This window comes from Anticarsia gemmatalis, chromosome 16, assembly GCF_050436995.1.
Source record: "Anticarsia gemmatalis isolate Benzon Research Colony breed Stoneville strain chromosome 16, ilAntGemm2 primary, whole genome shotgun sequence".
Classification (NCBI taxonomy): Eukaryota; Metazoa; Arthropoda; class Insecta; order Lepidoptera; family Erebidae; genus Anticarsia; species Anticarsia gemmatalis.
This window is the reverse complement of record NC_134760.1, coordinates 5,002,715-5,023,184: the sequence shown is the minus strand read 5'-3', so window position 1 is coordinate 5,023,184 and position 20,470 is coordinate 5,002,715. Positions and strand designations below refer to the sequence as shown.

Below are 20,470 nucleotides of genomic sequence, written 5' to 3'. Positions count from 1 at the left end.
TTTATGTTCATCCCATTCAAATTTCGATAACTGTCTCAAGTTGGCATTTGTTACTAAAAACAAAAAACTTCTGACATTCGAATGTTTTGAACTTAGACAGCCTTAATAAAATTTAAAAAATGAACTTTATGGTCCAGAAAAAATATCTAAAAAGGATCTAAAGCCGTAACAAAACATTGTCTATGATCGCATAGGGTTCGTAGCACATGTCCCGGCCTCACCCACAAATATAATATTTCATGCAATTGTAGCCGACACAATACAATTAAGTTACACATGTCCTACCCACAGTGCAAATACAGATATGAAATAAATGGCCTTTAACCATTATCTGTAATGACCCCATTACTGGCGATGGGAGGTGTTAATCTTTTTTGTGGTCATTTGTCACTTTTTTATTGTTTTATGAAGGTTTTAGCAATCCATTTCGGCTTAAATAAACCGTCGAATTGGTAACTTCCTCTTTTTTGAAGTCGGTTAAAATAGCTATTAGCTTATTCTTTTTATGCTAAAGACAGCTTTAGAAAAGAAACAGTGCTGTATTAGCTCAAACCCAATGCATCTAATTATTTTTACTCGTATTTTTTTTCCTGGAAGGAATGCAACAGACAGTGACGGAAAGACATGATATATAAATGTGATCACAGGAAATTCCCCGAGTTAGAAATATAGGTACAATAATATAAAATTATTGGAATAATATCGTCATGATTGCGGTACTTATGACAATATTGGATAATACAGATGATGTTACATAATTATATATTTATCCTTCCGTGTTTATTTACCGTATTATGTTAAATTGATACCAACTTATCTAAAAAAACTGTACATATATCCTATCCTAGTAAATAGTCATATCGCATCGAGTTTTAAATAACCCATTTAAATACTACAAAATTATTTTATGGCATTATTGTTTCAGCACACCCCTGAAGATAATCCGTGTAATGTTCTCGTCAGAATACGCGCTTTTATTAATAAGTATCATCTACATGTAAAATATAGTTATGTAATATTGAACATTACATTTACTCACATACCTCTAGTAAATGTTTTATGTTTTAGGGACCCAAACTATTTTGGATTGAAACTAAAAATCTTTCAGGTTTAACAAACTAGCAGTAAGTAGGTACATCACAAATTACTTTTCCAATCAACACAAGACACTCAAAGGTGGTCCACTTCTTCAGAACACATCTCAACGTTTTTTTTCATCATAAAGTTGGAGACACACGATCCGTCATCGTTCGAGAGCGTTTTCGTCTCGGCCGTCACGTACGTCGTAAAGCCGACACTTTACGACATTGGCTCCCGATCTTTAAGACTCGCCCACTTCAGTATGTTTGTTACTAGATTTAAACACATTTTGACATTTCCACTATTACCGCCGTGAGTGATGGCATGTTTACAATGAATTACTCTAACTTACGTTAAATAGATGACGGTTTATCGCTAATGAGGCTGTAAACCTATTTCAAATGAAGCCAAATATTATAAACAAATATATCGATCCCAGTAACTCAATAAATATGAACATTTATCTTATTTACAGTAGTGTATTTATGTAAATAAATAAAAACAACTTTGACTATTCCATTCTAAAGAAACATTAAAAAAGCTCTTTGATAATTCCATTTCTATTGTGAATATCGAAAATATCTACGCAGTTACACGTTCCAAAAACATGTCTAAAACATCACAAAGAAACAAACGTTATTGTTCAACAGTACGATGGAAATAAGCAACAAAGTTATGTCACCTACACAAGTACGTATTTCGAAATGGCACAAAAGAAAAACGCGAAGCCAAATATTCGTCGGGCTGTCAGACAGAGATAAAACAAAGGTTTGTTTGATCTCGCCCTCGGACACTTGAGGGTTATCCTCACGAAATACGCAATTTACTTGAGACAAGTTGCCGCCATTGTTATTATAATTGAGACGTAACAACGCTCCGGAAGATTAGTACTTGGCGGGCTTCTGCTGTGACCCGTTGTTTCACTTTATGTAATAACAAAAATCAGTTACGCCTCAAGTTCTATATTACACGTTTGAGATTTCATATAAATCTATTTACAAAGTGGAATCAATTGATTTTTTTACAATATATATCGAATCTCGTATGCTAATAAATTGTAAGTTAATACCGATAAATGGACTCAATAACACAAATGTATAGCACTAATCGTCACAAGAATAAAATATCAATATGTACTCGTTTCACGCAGATTACAGAAAATCTATGCCGTGTATGAAATAAAGAAAATAACAAAGCTAATCACATAGTCTTATTGGATTTTATATTATCGCTACAGAAAATGAGATTGGAATAAAATGTAGAGATGCAAACTATTACAAAACATAAATCCCGGCTCGTGTTAACCAAAATGTGAACAAAAGGCGAACGATAACACCATCAAACAATACAAACAGTATCTGATATAACAAGAGAAATAATATATAATCTACTGTTCCACTTTCCCAGACTCTATTGTTCCAATTATCCGAAACAATTAAACTTTATTCGAATGAAGACTGTGGAGTGTTTTGTGACGTCAGATGTTGAACGGGCGACAACTCGCTAAGGAAATTATTGTTATTAATTAGAGAGGGCCCTGGGATTAATTAAGTAGCGCCAATCACAGTTCCTAAGTCACGCCCGTCTTACTGAACGTCTTTGTTAACATCTTGACTATAGCGTTAAGCATTTCTAGACCCGGATTATGCAGAATTCACATACAGTTAGAAAGTTGTTGTCCTCGTGATGTGGCTAGGATTATACTGTTATGAAACAAATTAATACTGGGTTTATACATTTTCAATTTTTCGTCTCTCAAAGCTATAGCTGAAGGATTAAACTGTTTGCTAGATGTAGAGACCTAATCTCAACATGAAACATAATCTCATATGTTTGCCTTATTACATTTTTCAGTAGGTTTCTTATATGTTTTTTTGTGACAAACGTGAGACACAGTAGCGTCATCACAATCGAATTTCAAAGAAACGATAAAACACAGCAAACAAAATTATATTACATTTTCTCTATAATCGAACTATTCGTGAATGTAAATTTGTAAAGACCAATTTAAATCCGATTATCAGACCGGCAGCGATCATAAATCACCAAATATATCTCGCGTCACGTCTACAGACACGTAAGCCTGTATCACTCGTCACTCCCTCAGCGATAACCGAGTAGGATAATTTTAATCGTGCGCGAATTGCCGAGCGTAATGTTTGCAACACGTGGCGCCCTCTTAATTCTAACATTTCTAACTACACGCCTTAAACCAATCTCTTCTCATCGCCAATTATTGTAAATTTCAGCTTTATTAAACGAACTTGCTTGTCGCCATCAAAACTTGGACAGTTAAACGTAAAAAGCGGGGTCGATTCTCTTCCCTAACTGTTTAATTAGGCGAAGTGTTGCGATCATTTCTTTGCGTGAATGTGCCGAGTTCGTTAATTTGTTTATCATTGAAGTGAAATTCATATTAAATGTTGGTCTTATAAGAATATCGGCTAGGTGCTGCATTTTTACATAATATACCCCTAGATCAGTGTAGAAGCTTGATCTTCAGATTTAACTTAAGTACAATAATAGTTTATTACGACAAACGATTTTGTTTCTACATTAGGGTATAATTATAGATCATTTAATAATCTGTATCCTATAAAATTTTGGTAAGTATTTGAATTGTACAAAATTATCTAGATATAATAATCTATAAACTAAAATGTCCTGCGTTACACATTGCAAAATCATGACAAATATTATTCTACTTAGCTACGATAACTGCCAAAAGAACTGCCAGACATCACACTTTGAATGACAACACTCAGCAGAACTAACGGCATCAACGTTTATAAATAAAATCACAACATTTAGCTTCCCCCACGTACATAGGCCGTCCCATTAATTCTCAAGAAGAACGGAAATTCTTTAATTCCTTGTGCAATTACCACCCGACGCTGGGCCAGGCTCGGAGCTCGCCAAGTGTCATCGTAAGTTTCAAACGCGTCATTAAGGGCATCTGCACCGCGCTAAATAACGAAAAAACCACCCCAGGGAGGTGCCTAGATGAGAGATTTTATTTAACAAAGTCTATATTAACCCGATGCAATTAGAGAACGTTAACGAGCAACCCCGTAATGACTGGCGGGCGCCTATTCTCAGTGTTCTTCGACTCTCTTTCGAATGATATCAAACTAGGCGACAATTTTATAACGTTTCCTCGAAGCGGTCCTACGATCCTCTTCATGGTTCGACTGTGACACAGCGGATGGAATACCGTTTACTCCATTAGCGACGATGTTTGAAGCGAATTCCAATAAAATCAATTTGGATCGCTTTGAAATAGAATTCACTTCCACTAACGACGCAGTAAATGTTTGATGTCGTTTCATCAATTTATCAGCAATATCACATGAGGTTACGTACATTGGCATAAACAAATATTACGTAAGAGGAAACTTAGTGGCGGGAGCGAGCTAAAGCCGTGTAAAGTTGAACTTAGAGAATAGGTGGCCTCGCCCGTGTTGACACATTACCGGAGAGTGATGCGAATTCAAAGCTGCTTTTGAATATAATAATCGTTAGGTCGGCGGCGGACGGCTATTTATTGTTTAATTAACCCCCGCTTCGTCCAGCCGTTATGCCACCATTACGCCTTACAGCCCCGCTATTGTTTATGTAATCGAGAAACGGCTAAATTGGACAACTTGAAAAAAATCTCTCGCTGTGATATAAGAGATGTTGTTTATTTGTTATAACGGCTGACCCTGTTTCTTTTGTGTCGATTTTTGCTTCCAATTACGGGGAGTCGTTGAGAGTATATTTACAACAATACATGTGGACCGTGGACGCAAAGAAACACCTTTTATTCAAAACATGGTACTTCTCAGTTAGTTTCCCTTGATAGAATTTTAAACTCAATGGTTATGGTTGTGCAGATCTCCTCAAAAGTCATGTTGATTTTCACACACTATAAATCTCCGTAAGTCAAACTTTATTACCGACGTCGATTTTAGTCTTTGAACGTCGCGTTGTAAATTATCTTTTAGTGGCTAGTAAGAAGTCTGAGAGCGTAGCTTTTAAAAGGCCTATACCCATTGAAGTTTGAAACATAATCTTCATACATATTGGGTATAAACGAAACAGATTAAAAACGTATATGAATACAGTCTAATAGGAATAAAAAGAATTCTGCTAGTACTTTTAGTGAATGATCGTGTTTTTTTATAAATCGTACATACAAAAGATCTTTAAACAATTTAACCTAGACAATATTTTAAGGCTACAAATCTGACCTAGAAAGTTATAGTTTTTTTTTGTTAGCCTGCTTGTTGCATAGTTTTAAGGCATAAAAAAACAGTTTCAACATAGTAACTTAATGTGAACTTTCCATAGAATTATTACTAGATCGTATACATGCTATTAAGAAAGCACAGGGAATATGAAGGAAGTGTCATTAAATGAAATTGTCGAGGATATCGTGTGAAAGATAAAAGATAAAAGTTGCATTATGGAACTTGAAATTGGATGTTTTCTATTCCTTTAAGACTTCATTGTTTTTTAAACCGACTTCTAAAGGTTTTTTTTATGCCAATGTTAATACACTTATAACCTGTATGTACCCAGTTTGATACTTGTTCTATAAAAACAAGCAAATTTAAATGCTAGTTTTAATTTTGGGTTTAGGTGTCATTTTTAAGACCGAAAAATCTTTGAGAAATAAAAATCAGATACATTATGTTTTTGTTCCACGGTAATCTTATTTTACAATAAAATATTTATACATTTGATAATACATATGTGCAAAATATTTACCAGGTTTTAATGATTAAGTACTATTTGTTATCAATATGACATGTGCTATCTGGCTGTTTGTGGTAATTTGTTTTGGTACAAAAATATACGCTGTAACTATATGACGATTTAAATTTCAGTATTCATTATGAGATAACAAAACAAACAAAGAAGCTTCAGGGACGCTTCGAAAATAAAGACTCTAAAAATAATGCGCTATGTATGAAACAGAAATTAATATCTATATATATAAAATTTCTAATAAGACTAAATGCAGTTTAAAATCTGCTTGGAAATTCAGCGAGTTATAAAGATTATACCATTAATAAAAGAAAATCTATTGTTCTAGTATAAGCTGAAAAAGACGAAAGTTTATCTCAACGTGTAACAATAGAAGTAACAAAATCATATGTCTTCGGAAAACATGAATTATGATATTGTTATGCTCCACTATCAATAACTGGCTGCAGAAATTGATGTTATACCGTAACGGATCCTTTTGACTCCTAACCTTCTAGTACATCACCAGTTTAACTTGAACCTTCTACCTTTTACAAGAACCGAACAAAAAAGGGGATGGGAATAAGACGGGGGGTCAAGTTATACTGGTTGTTATAGGGCTGCAGTAAATGACATGCGCCATCTGGTGGACGTTATAAAAACAACCCTCTTGTAGGCAATACTCGTGTTATTCGGGATAGTTTCTTGTAAGGGGTGGAACTCATATCATCGGGGGTGTAGCACATTCACATAAGTGTTGCAACTTACTGCTATATTGTTTTCGTCTGTTGTGACAATTGTGTGATTTTATTTTTGTTTTGTGAGTTGTTAAATGATTTTGTAGTATTGGTAATGTTATATCACTTATCTTTACCACTTTAAACGTTCAAAAATAGATGAATAGTACTTAAGTTCTTATATATTTGACTCGTTTAGGTCACCATGCCAATACCATTGCGTCGGGAGGTCATGGGATCGATTCCCACACGGAACAATTATTTGTGCGATCCACAAATAATTGTTTCGGGTCTGGTTGTTCTTTGTGTCCGTTGTTTGTATGTTTGTAAAAGTCCCCGCGACACAAGAGCAATTCTTAGTGCGGGAGTTGTCTTTAAAAAAAAAAAGAAAATATCATTTATCTATACGACTTTAAAGGTTCAAAAATGAATAAATGAAAGTTACTATAATATACTTTACTCCCTTTTTTAGCATGGAATGATTGACAATATTAGACATACAATATACATAAATTTATGCTTCGTAAAGATTGATGTTTAGTTTAAATTCACAGCTAAACTTACAAAACTATCTGCAAAATCTTATTTGAATTACAAAAACTGACTTTATCACGATTCTAATCAGAATTCAGTTTACAATACTAATATTACTATCAAACCAAACGATTTAACCACAAACCGTCTACGCAAACGAAATAATTATAAGTCTATAGTTAATATCCATCGCGTGATAACTATCTTCAAGTCAATTAAGGAGTTCAGAATTTCATATAAAATTTTCTGTCTTATGACCGTTATCTTCATATTCGATCTGACTGCGCGGTCAAAATTACCTCCTTTTATGGATATTTTCACCCCCCGGGGGGACACTTGACCACCCTATCTGGATACATCATCTACCCCTAAAGTGAGCTAATGGTGTAACACCGATATAAACAATACTGGAAGAGACGGCGTGGCGTATTATTATGTCGATATTGTTAGACAATATATGTAAGTTTGTACACTTTTCAGAATTGTTGTGTTATTCTAATGATTAGAAATAGTAAATCTTACCTTTAATTTTATTTAATTGTAAATTATATAGCTAATTGGATAAACATTTTTATCTTTGCGTTATTGATAAGTTTCGAAATCTTACCAGAACTCTGATGTCATGTTTTAAATTATATTTTACATCATTTTTAGTTTAACGTAGAATAATACAAAGACATTCCAAAAATCCCGGAAAAACATATTTCACCACATCGCAAGCTTTTATTATTTTAAAATTCTCTTTAAAATCAATCGGTTATTACCTATATGCGAAAAATAGATCAAAGTTTATTTTGAACCGCTAAGTTTGTATTCTATGCATTGCACTTTAACGCTACACAGTGTCAGCCACATCTAGCAGCAAAACATCAATGTACTGAACACAATCACAATTCACAGTTCAGTATTGGCGTTAAGTGGCCATTCTAATAAAACACAGTCATCGCACCACACAGATTGACTCGACGATAAACAAATCTTATCTCTCGAACGTTATACAAGTGTATTTGCACTTAACTTTGGCGCTTAAGTCATTAGTGTTATTGTTATAACGTCATTTATATGAGTTTTGTATGGAAATAACTATTTACAGAAAAGAAAAACGTCATTGTATGATTCATTGTTTTGATTTTCTATTTCGTTATTATTGTTGGAGAGATTATATCGTTGTTTAGAAGCTTGTCACTCTCCCTTTCACGTAACTACTCTTGAAGACAGCTAAGACAAATAAAATCACGAAAACTTTGCTATATCACATTATTTCGAATAATTATGTAGTAGTAAAACTGATAAATATGAAACTACTCAAATTACGCTGGTACTCTTTAAACAAAAATAAATTGCACGGAATAAATCTCTGAGATAGCAAACAATGTCATGGAAAAAGTAAAGAGAAAAAGTTTACAATCAACTTTTAGCACACATCAAGGGATGGACTATGAAATATTAACCTACGTTTAGGAACACGATTCTCAACTACTATAGACAACCGGCTAGTTATCGACAAATTTTGTATGAAAATCAGATCAGCCCCTCTAGCGAGCCCCATAGGAACTATTATTACAGTACATTTTAAATGTCAATCTCCGATACCCGACATTTCCGAGTATAGAGAATCGCGCTACAGTTCGTGACTCTACACTATACTTAAACTTATAATTGTTTCATTAGGCCTAAGTTTTCACACAAAACCAATACTACATTCTTATCCAGGTCAAGCAATCAGGTTTCCTAAATACCTCAGATATCCATCGTAACCCCTAATTACTGTGGTCAGCACTAATTAACCTTACTTGGTAAGCCTAATAGGAAAAGCTAAAACTTTATCTATACATAAACACGATTATAATGTAAAGGTCAACGACCTGTATTTTCGTGACGAAAATATGAAAATGAGTTGTCGTATGTTAAGTGAAAGGGTTGTATTAGATAATGAGTTACACCCTTTGATCAATACTGACAAACGTCTGTAAAGGTTTTTTTATAGAATATGCAATAGCTCTTTAAAAGATAGTTCTGTTTTTCATGTTGTAAATGTGGAGCTTTTTATACGGATAGGCCGTAATACGTAGACGTAAAACTTTGACAGCCAAATGTTATTTTAATATAGTCCAAATGTAAACGTGCCAATACAATTGAGTACTGACTGTCTCAATAGTTGTTTACCTTAATCGTACTAAAGACTTCTTATAAGACTAATAACTTGCCGTCGGCTATCGACACAACCAAAAAATTATAAAATTTCGTAAAAATGATCGAACAATAGGACAAAAACCAAGGAATCCACCAGACATTCAGCTCGCATGACAGGTCAGCGTGGTGGTATGGAGCGCGCCATGCAAGGATATCCGCGGCATTAGTGGCTACTTATTCATCGCAACACTCATTATCATGCGAGGGGAATAAATTAAACACTAACCGCTTATGAATGCCATTTGTCTGTGAAATTACAGCAGATAGTACCAACAGATATGTATGGTACTGAGAATTAGTAGCGTGAATTGATTTTTGGTGGTAATGTGATGGTTGTAGACCAAACTTCTGTGTTATAAGAATGGCCAAGTTCAATTTGCACACATACAGAACAAACAAAAGAAAAGTTCAATATGCCAGTGTTTTGTGTGTAATCTTTACGCTAAATTAGTGTTGCCTTGAAATAAGATGAAAGAATTACTGAAATTATAAGAAGACATTTAAGAGAAGAAAGAGAGTCATTTTTGAGGATATTGCTACACAGAGCTGATGTTGTACTCGTAAAGTTGTCGAGTTTAGCTGTTCAGAGCTGTTTGTGAAGCCAGTTTCGCATAAGTACATGTTTCACAGTGACCAAATCGACAACGAAAACGAATACAACATAGGAAACTTGCAGACACGAAGTATTTTAAACTGTTAACCATGTAACATTTATTTACAGTGACTAAACCACACTCAATTAAAACACGTAATGAACAATAACCGATGGGTGGAGTGCGGCCTACAAAGCCACTTATATACCGCGTGTAAAAACTCTACATACCATGTAATCTGGCACTATAAACCGGCCGTGATAACTCGTCCGATAGTGAAGCAATTTCTGAACGACACAGTAATGACACCTATTACTGGACTGACCGGCATCCTGTCGCATAATAGCACGGTAGGTAGGCGGGGCACGATGGACAACCTACTTTCGACTGTGGACTATTACGTGCTCTGTGCTCCAAGTGGGCTGGCCACCTACAATATACAATAAAAAGGTTTTGTCACGATAGCGCTCCGATTTTAAAATAATGTACTGTCCGGTTTCAAATATTACTCCTTTTTTAATTTCAATTCAATTGTTTCTGTGTTTTACCCTTGCCTACTCAAGAACGGACACTTATTTAATACGCACATCTAAATCTCAAAATTATATTTACGGTAAGTACATTATTCGATAAACGAAGAACATAAATAATACTAGCATAATATATTTCAAAGAAACCTAAGGTAACATTGAACCCATTATAAAAATTATTTTATGAAAAAATGAAATAATAGTCATATTGGACAAAGTTTAACATAATATATTAAACAGTTCTTAAGTATTTTGTACGTCCAAGAACTAAAACATAAACTTATGATTCTTTTATAAGTGCCCATCTATAATGGAGCTAGTTTATTCATTCACGCGATATCTCCATAAGCACGAAATAGAATTTCAAATCGGCAACATTTTTGTGTAAACCTAGCGAGGCAAGCGAGCACTCGAGCTATCAAAATATTTTAATCATCCACTTTATATTGCCGCCCAATTATAATTAATCTCTCACGAAGGAGCGAGCACCTGAGTCTAGACGCGTAATCTCAGGTGAGATCTAATTCTAAATAACTCCATAATTAGAGCGCGGACAATAAAAGCTGAATCCGTGTGTTGTCGTGTGAGCGTCGAGCGTCGTGAGCGCCGTGAGCGGTGTGAGGCGTTCGAGCGTCGGCGACGTCGCGTGACGCCGCTGTCGTGTCGCCTTCGTCCGACAATAAAATTATAAGTCCACCGCAGTGACAATCCAGTGATTTACGCCACCACACACGCGAATATTCTAATATGAAAAGAGCTTTACTGCGGCGTAGAAAAAACGCTGGAGGCGGACAAGTTAATGAAGAAAATGTGTTCGCCGGTGAGATACGCGTCCAGCAGGCGACATGCGTGACCAACTGCGCCGCTTATTAATGGCTTTGCCTAGGTTTTATGGCTTCCACTTAGATTTGATTATGAATATTTTGATTAAAGAAGCACTGAAGCGAAGGTTCGCTTCCATATCTAACTAATATTTCTTTAGATTTTTGTCACGCAACCGGACATATAAAAATATGTTTTATTCTTTCTTGATTGCAGCTCGAACTTTTATAAGCAAGTGAAATGTACCCTTTAATAAACTTTAATTAAAACGCGTAAAGATAAAAGCAATTACTTCGACAACGGCATTTATTTTCCAATAAAGCCGTGTGTACATTAGTAGGAAACTGAGTTTGATTACACAAATCCCTTCAGCGGGCGATAGGGCGAGGGCGGCGCGGCGGCAGAACGGAATTCCTAATCCGATAACTGCGGTAAGTGGATTACGGCCTTCCGGAACTAGACATGCGAACCGTTCGCCCCTGTCTGTTCTACAATACACATAAAATAACATTATACATTTCTTAGTCTTACACAATAATTATTACTAATTTTTTATCATAATATCATTTAATCTTGATCAGTAAGTTTCATGAAATATAATATTTAATAAACAAGTTTTGATAAGTGTCAATTTATGAACAATGTAATTTTGATGACCATATGGAACCGTCATGTGATAAATGAACTGCGCATATAATTTCTGGACAATTGCTATACACCTATTTACCGAAAATCACTTTAAAAATCTCTGATTGTTGGTAAAAACTACTAAACTGTAACATAATTCACTTGTATCGCATTCAAATCAATACAGATTTGTCAGTAATACATTTATCGGCAAAAACTCTCAGTATTGCCCTACAAACGACCAGTCATTTCGACCGGCCAACGTTGAAATCCGACGAATTCCTTCACGAAACAACGTAATGTACTTACACATTGATAAGAAAACTAGTTTCAGTGCGATTCCGTGAATCCAAAAATGTCATGTCAATTGTAAAACGAAAAAATAGTCGATGAAATAGTATTGTGAACTGTTTCAAGTGTTTTTTCTACTAATATGTTGACAGGTATGTAGGTCTTTTCTGTTTATTTTTTATTTAGACCGTAGAAAAAAAATGTTTTTCAGAATAATTAGGTAGGAAGAGGCGAGAACCCAGGTTCAAACCGTGCTATAGAAGTTTTGTAGTTTAAATAAATTAAGCCGGCTAAGCATGACTATTAACATAATTAAAACCTCACTTAATTAAGAATGCTATACAACAATAATATGATATACAGCAATAATAAGCAACTCATGTTATACCCAAGAGAGTATGACATTTTGAAGTTTATCTTTCAGAAATTGAGGATTTATTCATCTTTGATTGGTCCCTAATATTAATAGAAAAAATTTATTAAATTTTGTAGATTACTAGTTGACTATAATTGCTACCAAATCTATTAGTGTATTTTTACAAAATCAACAGATAGAAATACCTAATTTCCTCAAACAACTAACCAAAAAATCAAACCCCGAAACTGACAGTCACGGAACTAATGAGTTATCTTTCATCTAAATTAAGCTTAATTGTTATATCGGAGGGGCTCGCCCGCGCCCTCTATGTAAATACTCGAGTATCTGATGGTAGGGTTTCTTTGTTCTGTATGTGTGCAAATTGAAACTTAATTACCACCTCCTTGAGTGCTTGTTTATGGCTGCGCTAAACATTAGAAAAAAAGTAAAGATGTAGTTAAGGTAACGAGGCAATTTGCTTGTCTTTGCTTTTTGTTCGGCGAATGGTTAATGAGGTACCTTTTATCAGTTGATTTAGAGGACTCGAATATAACGAATTCAAGGCAGAATTTTTATTCCAGTGTTCACGATATTTGGGATTCTTATTTCGTTTTATTGTCATGGAGGCCAGTAAATACATATATTTTTTAAGATATAAGTTTAGATTTAACTAGTGTCTCCATGAATATCAAGACAATACACAAACTGACGCTTAACTTTATTAGTTAAGTCGCCTCAAAAAAATAATACTAGGTATTATAGCTACTAAATAATATAAATATAGCTCAAAGGGGCTTTATACGTCCCAGAAACACAATTAAAAGACTAATAGAAACATTTTCACAGTTGAGGCCTAATGAAAAAAACACTACAGAACTTATTGAACAAATAAAAAATAATTAGCACGCACTAATTGCCTGCCGTAATTAAAACTAATTCGCTGAAACTCATTGAATCATAGACAAAATAACCGTAAACTAAAATAAATATATTTTTCAAGTAATAAATGTACTGTTATAACTTTATTTCATGAAAAGAATTTACAGCAACGTAAAAATATAGCGAAATAATAAATAGAAATGAAACCATCCGTGTTTATTGTTCAACAGGCATATTTTTCCGACGAACAAGATTGCTATTAAGCCTCTATACGTGCAGGTATGTATACACGATATATATAAAGTAAGTCGTCGAGGTACGTGAGTTACTGTTGTAACTTGTTACTGTTTAATTATTTTTATTTACACACACGATACTATACAATACAAGGTCGCGAACCGGTGACAAATATACGCCATTAAACTATAAGCTTACATGTCGTGATCATATTTATTGTGGCCCGATTTCTTTGATACGATCGTGAAATGGCCACACTCGAAGATCGGCCAGCCATAAGTCAAAAGTCACGAAGCAAGATTAGGGACTAATTGACGTGCTCGCCCTACGCAACCTTAATAAGCATTTATAACGATATAACCTCCTATTATCAAAAATACTTAACCTATTTATAACGTGGACTCGCTACTCCATTAGAATGTTAACGGCGAGCTTTAATCGCTGCAATATTTTTTTAATATTAGCCCTTTAACTTAGACGTTTAGAACTAAGCTTTTAAGACATTGATATTGCTAAGACTTGGACAGAATTCTTAACATCGAAATACTATTCCATGCGCATCTATTCACATTAACACGCCAGGTCACTATTAATCCAAATATACGAAGAGAACATACAAAAAGGATTACTATTTTACAATGTGGTGAAACATACACAATTTACAAAACCACTGTCTCCATTTTTAAAAGATTTAACAATACAACATAATTATTATTATGACAAAAATCTTTATTACATCATCTATCACTAGAAACATTTTTTCAGAACTAGATATGCTAATTACCTAATGAACATTTACAATTGGTGCAAAGCAGGTAAAAACATTAGCTCAGTAAATGTTAATTGTTCATCAGAATACAAACAACAAAAAACTGATATATACCTACTTTCCTGTTTACATATTCGTCTCGGCAGCAATGGCGGTGCATCGTAAACATTTAATTGGTGATAAAAGCGAATAATTGGTCGCGGCTATCGATCCGCACTAATGAAACTGAATTACACTGTTACTGCCTAACGATCACCGTATCTGCAATCTTTTATACGCTGTCGTTATGTAACCACGGATATAGACTAATGGCGTTTTTGTTTAGCTGGTTTTCTTTGATTATGGTTTGTTTGCTTTTTGTTTATTGAAAGCGTAGGTATTTTCGTTATAGGAGCTATGTTTAATTTGACAGTACCTACATGCCTCGCGACTCACAAGTAGATGTGTAAATTGTATATGTTCAATCTATTTGTTACAGTGTATGAAAGAGAATATAGCACAGCATTATTACTTTTCAACCATTACAAGCGTATAACAATAATTAAATGGAGAAGTTTAAAATATTATAAAAAATGACTACTTATATTACTGTGTCTAATGGTATTAGATAGAAGTATATTAATCTGGTAGCGCTACTAAGGCTACTGAAACCTTAGTAGAGCTACGAATAGAGTGAACAGATTTTGTGCTAATATTCAGAGTCATCTTTGCTAATAAGTATTTTGTTCACTTAATTTGCTAACGTAGTCAACCCCTTAAATCAATCTTGTTACAAAGTTATAAACGCTTCGACAAATACACGAAGAAAGACTTTCATATTTATTAAAAAATTGCATATGTTTGTAACACAGCTTTCATTCCTGACCCATTTATGAGACTACGTGCACGAAGCCTCTTCAGAACTGGCGAATGAGTTTTACTCTGAAAAGGTGATCGCACACTGGCGTTTTATAGTTAAAATTCAGTAATGACATTTCAGCCGACATAGCTTAAAAAGTTTAGTAAAGTTTAAAATTTGATTAGATTAGCTTGCTTCCCTCACAATGATAGGTTACTATGAAACTTTAAGTAGATTTTACGGGAGTTTTTTTTAGAATTGGCCGAAGAAAACACCTACATCAAAAGTTTAGGGATTCAAAGTAGTGTTCTTAATTAGAAAACGGAGTAGTATTCAAACACTGTTTGAGATAATTTTAAATAACTCTACCAGTTATAAACAATACAATGTATATTTCTTCATTTCTAGTTATACATTACACAAAGGAAATTAACTGCATAAAGCTTATGCACAGTAAGGATTATTGCTTGATGGTTGACTCACACGATCAGTGCACGAGGCTCCTAAATGACTGTAGTGACGTATATTAGCGACCTCGTAAAATGTCATGTGGACTCATTAGTGGCTCATGCTCGGTGCCACAAAAATCTACCGCCAGGTATGCGTGGCCAATTATAAATTTTAAGTTAATTACCCCAATTTTTCGGTATGACTGCGCAGGAAGTAGGCGCTATGTCTTTCTAGATGTAGAAAGATTTTTATTCATGAAAATGGAAATATTCTGACATAACTACTCCAGTTTTAGATAGTCATCTAACCCAATTGTGTAATAAATTCACCAATACAAATAGATACTCTAACTTCCTGTCATCCAGATGTAATTCATTATAAACATTATAATTGACAGTTGCAAAGACTGTTATGGTAAGCTGCTAGTTGAGTGGGGTGTAGGTGAGTGCAAGTAAATCAAAGTAAGAAACAATGACAGGAAAATGAAACCTGTCTTGCACCTAAATAAACTCAAAGAATAACCATAGAAGTGGTTTTATAAAATATTAAACTAACACAATCAAACCCATAGGATGACCTTTAAGTACTAGTGTATCTCCGCAGGTCTACTATCTAATGAGACTAACAAAACTTATCGGTTTTGTATCATGTAAATTCTACCCTAATCTGAATAAGTTACCCAAATAAGTAAATAAATAAATGGTACAAAAAAGTAATCCCAAAATAACTCACGCTGCATATTTGAGAGTTCATCGGTAGTCATAATAAGTGTCGGTTTGACATGAGACATAACATTTAGCTGTTTATAATACTGGCACGAACCACACGTCGTATGAGCGGTAATGAGCATTGTGTATTGTTCATACTTAGAGGATACTATTGTGTGCGTTCGCGCAGCGGAATGTTGTTGAATTTAAAGATATTAATTATGCAGATATTTAGTGTATGACGTCGTATAATTGTGTATGGTAAAAAAAAAATTGTGTACGCAGCCATTGTGGAGAAATTCACCAAAAACTGATTCCGCTGGGCGAACGTTGTCCTGGCGGAACTTATTTTAATCCATAGACTTTAGAAGAAAAGAGGTGTGTCCAAAAATTAGTGTGTATTTGTGTGTAATTGTGTATGTATGAATAAAATGAGTGCATGCATAAACTTCGGAGAAATTCAAGTTTCCGCTACGCGAACGTTTGGCCATTAGCTAGTTTTCATATAAAGCGCTTACATAGAGAGCTGTAGATTTTTACATACGTTGTTTTGAATTTGTTTATATTTGTTTAAAAAACAGATTTAGAAAAAATCGTAGGGCTTAAAAGATAAAAATATAAACGTAAAATACACTTAATAGGTCTTAGTTCTTAAAGTATGCACTTTGGGGTCTAGATTTTCACGTTTATACAAACCTTGTAAGTATCTGAAACATGTTGCCAAGTATCAATGATGTTCCGTTAGTAATTAAAGAGTTAAAGAACAATTTTACCATGAATAGATCACTGTTTACAAAACAGTCAAATATCACGACGTTCTAAAGGAATTGCATGGTAAAATGTATGCCAAAAATTAGTTTATTCATTCAACTATTCACATGCAAAATTTCATGTCATTAAATTTAGTAATTAAAGAAATCAATTAAAATACTGACGAAGCATCGAAAACCTACATAACCCGACCAAGTTCGGATAGCTACAAAAAAGCGTCCATGCAATATATTTAGGTAACATCCCAAAATTTACCGTATAATACCGGTATTGAATTGGTATAGGTGATAACACAGTTGTTGTTTCGATATAATTTAAAGGTCATTTATTTTTGTACACCAAATTGTTGTTCAATTGTTCTGATTTTTCAGCTCCAGAATTGACTGACTTCCGGAGTTCCGATAGGTATTCACATTTTTTAAAAGTTAATATTTTGATTTAATTATATTCTTGTGAACGCACGTAATTTAACGTCTGTGGAATATTCCACAAACTGCTAGTCGAACAGGACGCGCGCGGCTTCCCGCTTGAAACGGTACTTCCATCCTTGAAGAAAAGAGAGGGCAATAATATGTAATATACTTAATAAAAAAAATTTTTGTACACGGATATTTAAATAGAAAAGTACTTGTTAATTGAAGATTTGTTTTTATCGTAGATAGTTGGGTTATTATTAAAATAATATTTTTAATTCAAGAAATGCAATTGTTTTATTTTTTCCTAACGCTTGTGTACGGAACTGTACCATATTAGTAAATACTATATTGTAAGGTTAAGAACGTCTCTTAGATATATGGCTGGGCCGCTTTTTTGTAGCTATCCGAACTTGGTCGGGTTATGTAGGTTTTCGATGCTTCGTCAGTATTTTAATTGATTTCTTTAATTACTAAATTTAATGACATGAAATTTTGCATGTGAATAGTTGAATGAATAAACTAATTTTTGGCATACATTTTACCATGCAATTCCTTTAGAACGTCGTGATATTTGACTGTTTTGTAAACAGTGATCTATTCATGGTAAAATTGTCCTTTAACTCTTTAATTACTAACGGAACATCATTGATACTTGGCAACATGTTTCAGATACTTACAAGGTTTGTATAAACGTGAAAATCTAGACCCCAAAGTGCATACTTTAAGAACTAAGACCTATTAAGTGTATTTTACGTTTATATTTTTATCTTTTAAGCCCTACGATTTTTTCTAAATCTGTTTTTTAAACAAATATAAACAAATTCAAAACAACGTATGTAAAAATCTACAGCTCTCTATGTAAGCGCTTTATATGAAAACTAGCTAATGGCCAAACGTTCGCGTAGCGGAAACTTGAATTTCTCCGAAGTTTATGCATGCACTCATTTTATTCATACATACACAATTACACACAAATACACACTAATTTTTGGACACACCTCTTTTCTTCTAAAGTCTATGGATTAAAATAAGTTCCGCCAGGACAACGTTCGCCCAGCGGAATCAGTTTTTGGTGAATTTCTCCACAATGGCTGCGTACACAATTTTTTTTTTACCATACACAATTATACGACGTCATACACTAAATATCTGCATAATTAATATCTTTAAATTCAACAACATTCCGCTGCGCGAACGCACACGATACTATTACTGATATCTAGATAACATTTGGGCGCCGCTTTCAATGAACTGTAGTTTAAGTTATGCTTTGTTTACTTCTAAGAAGACTATGAGTTGAGGCGCTCATAGCCAGTAGCGCTCACCGGTCAGTAAACGATCTGTGGGCTAAGCAACTCTTAGCGCGGTCAATCCATAGATTGGTGACCGTATAGTGTTATTTAAACTGAGCGTCTCCATGCTTCGGTGGGCACGTTAAAAGCCGGTCCCGGTTGTTGTTATTTAAGATAACAGTTAAGCCATGTCAAAGGCCTTTCGGGCGGCTTGAACAACTTTAACATAAGGTTGACTGTTACTAATAATACGATTAAATAAATTAAATAAATAACTTCTAAGACATTTATCTTGTTAAATTATAGCGTAAAAGGTGATGTAAGTTACTATTTCAATTTATTGGCTTTAAGCGATATCATCAGATTTGATAAGACACCAAGGTTAAGATGGTCTTCAGATAAAAGTAAATACCGATTGATAATAGACTCGAGTAATTGGTAATTTTGATGTCACGCGTTTAATAAATTTGATGATATCAGGCTGATACTTTCAAATTAATATTTTTGCTTCCTATGGTTAGTAACCGAAAATATGCCAAAAAAACCAATTCACGTTAACTTTAACACCGTTTTTATTGATAGGTAATTCGCACTTAGTTTCTGTTAAGACCACTGACTGGCTACAAGACCTGACAACTTAGGATAAATCCGGACTATTATCTACTTAGGATAGGATAGGTATCCTAAATTGTGTACTAAAAATTAGGTACGGTATTACTCATGGCAGCCGCGCGGATCGAGTTCTGCTAAGCTACGTTAGTCGGGCTTGTTATGTGGATAGGTGTCATATTAAACATACCGAGTTTCCGCTTATTTTGGAAGGTACATAAGTTAAATTGTGGGTCCCAGCTGTCATTTTCAAAGAGTTAGTTGTTACCAGTTGCAGTCATAAGCTTGAAAGTCTGACAACCAGTCTTACCGAGGGGTGTTATTAAGCAAGTAAGTGGGTTGTGAAGGTCCGATACGTAGTCGCTCCATGTAAAATACTTGTATACAGCTGCATCCGGTAAGACTGGAAGCCGATTTCAATATAGTTGAAAGAAAAGCTGATTCCAGGGCAGGCTAATTGATACTAAGAAAGATTAGTAAACATATATATTTATCGATTACAACGGGTTATTTTTGTTATTTATTTAAATAACCACTGTCGAAACTAGCCATAAATCAATTAATCTCAATTTTCACAATCACAAGTGTCATCATTTAACCTAAATTAATTGCCGATTGATGGCCGTAGACTATAAAGATAATATTAAACCACACGAACAGGTGTTCATATTTAATCCGTAGGTAACAGATAGTTATCAGTCTCAATTACTCATCATTATCATTATGACAACGCTTTACTAGAGATAAGGTCTTCCGATGATACTAGAATAGATAGATGTACAGACAACGAACAGACAACAGGTGTTTAAACTACCGCGTCATGTAGATAATGTTATTGCACTCAATATGTACGTATTATACAGACAAGATACAGATATCTAGTTTAATCTGAGTTTATTTTTATTTAATTGACGCATCATTTGTCATTGTATTGTTTTATGATAATTGTTGGGGTAGGTAGCGTATATTGTTGACAACCGGTTCAAATTGGAAATTTGAGTTCAAA

General features: G+C 34.2%; 1 protein-coding gene across 2 annotated transcripts in view; it reads right to left on the bottom strand.

Moving 5' to 3' along the window:
* LOC142979546 (transcription factor hamlet-like) overlaps positions 1-20,470 on the bottom strand; it is a 107,797-nt gene that overhangs the window by 72,938 nt on the left and 14,389 nt on the right. The window lies entirely within an intron of this gene.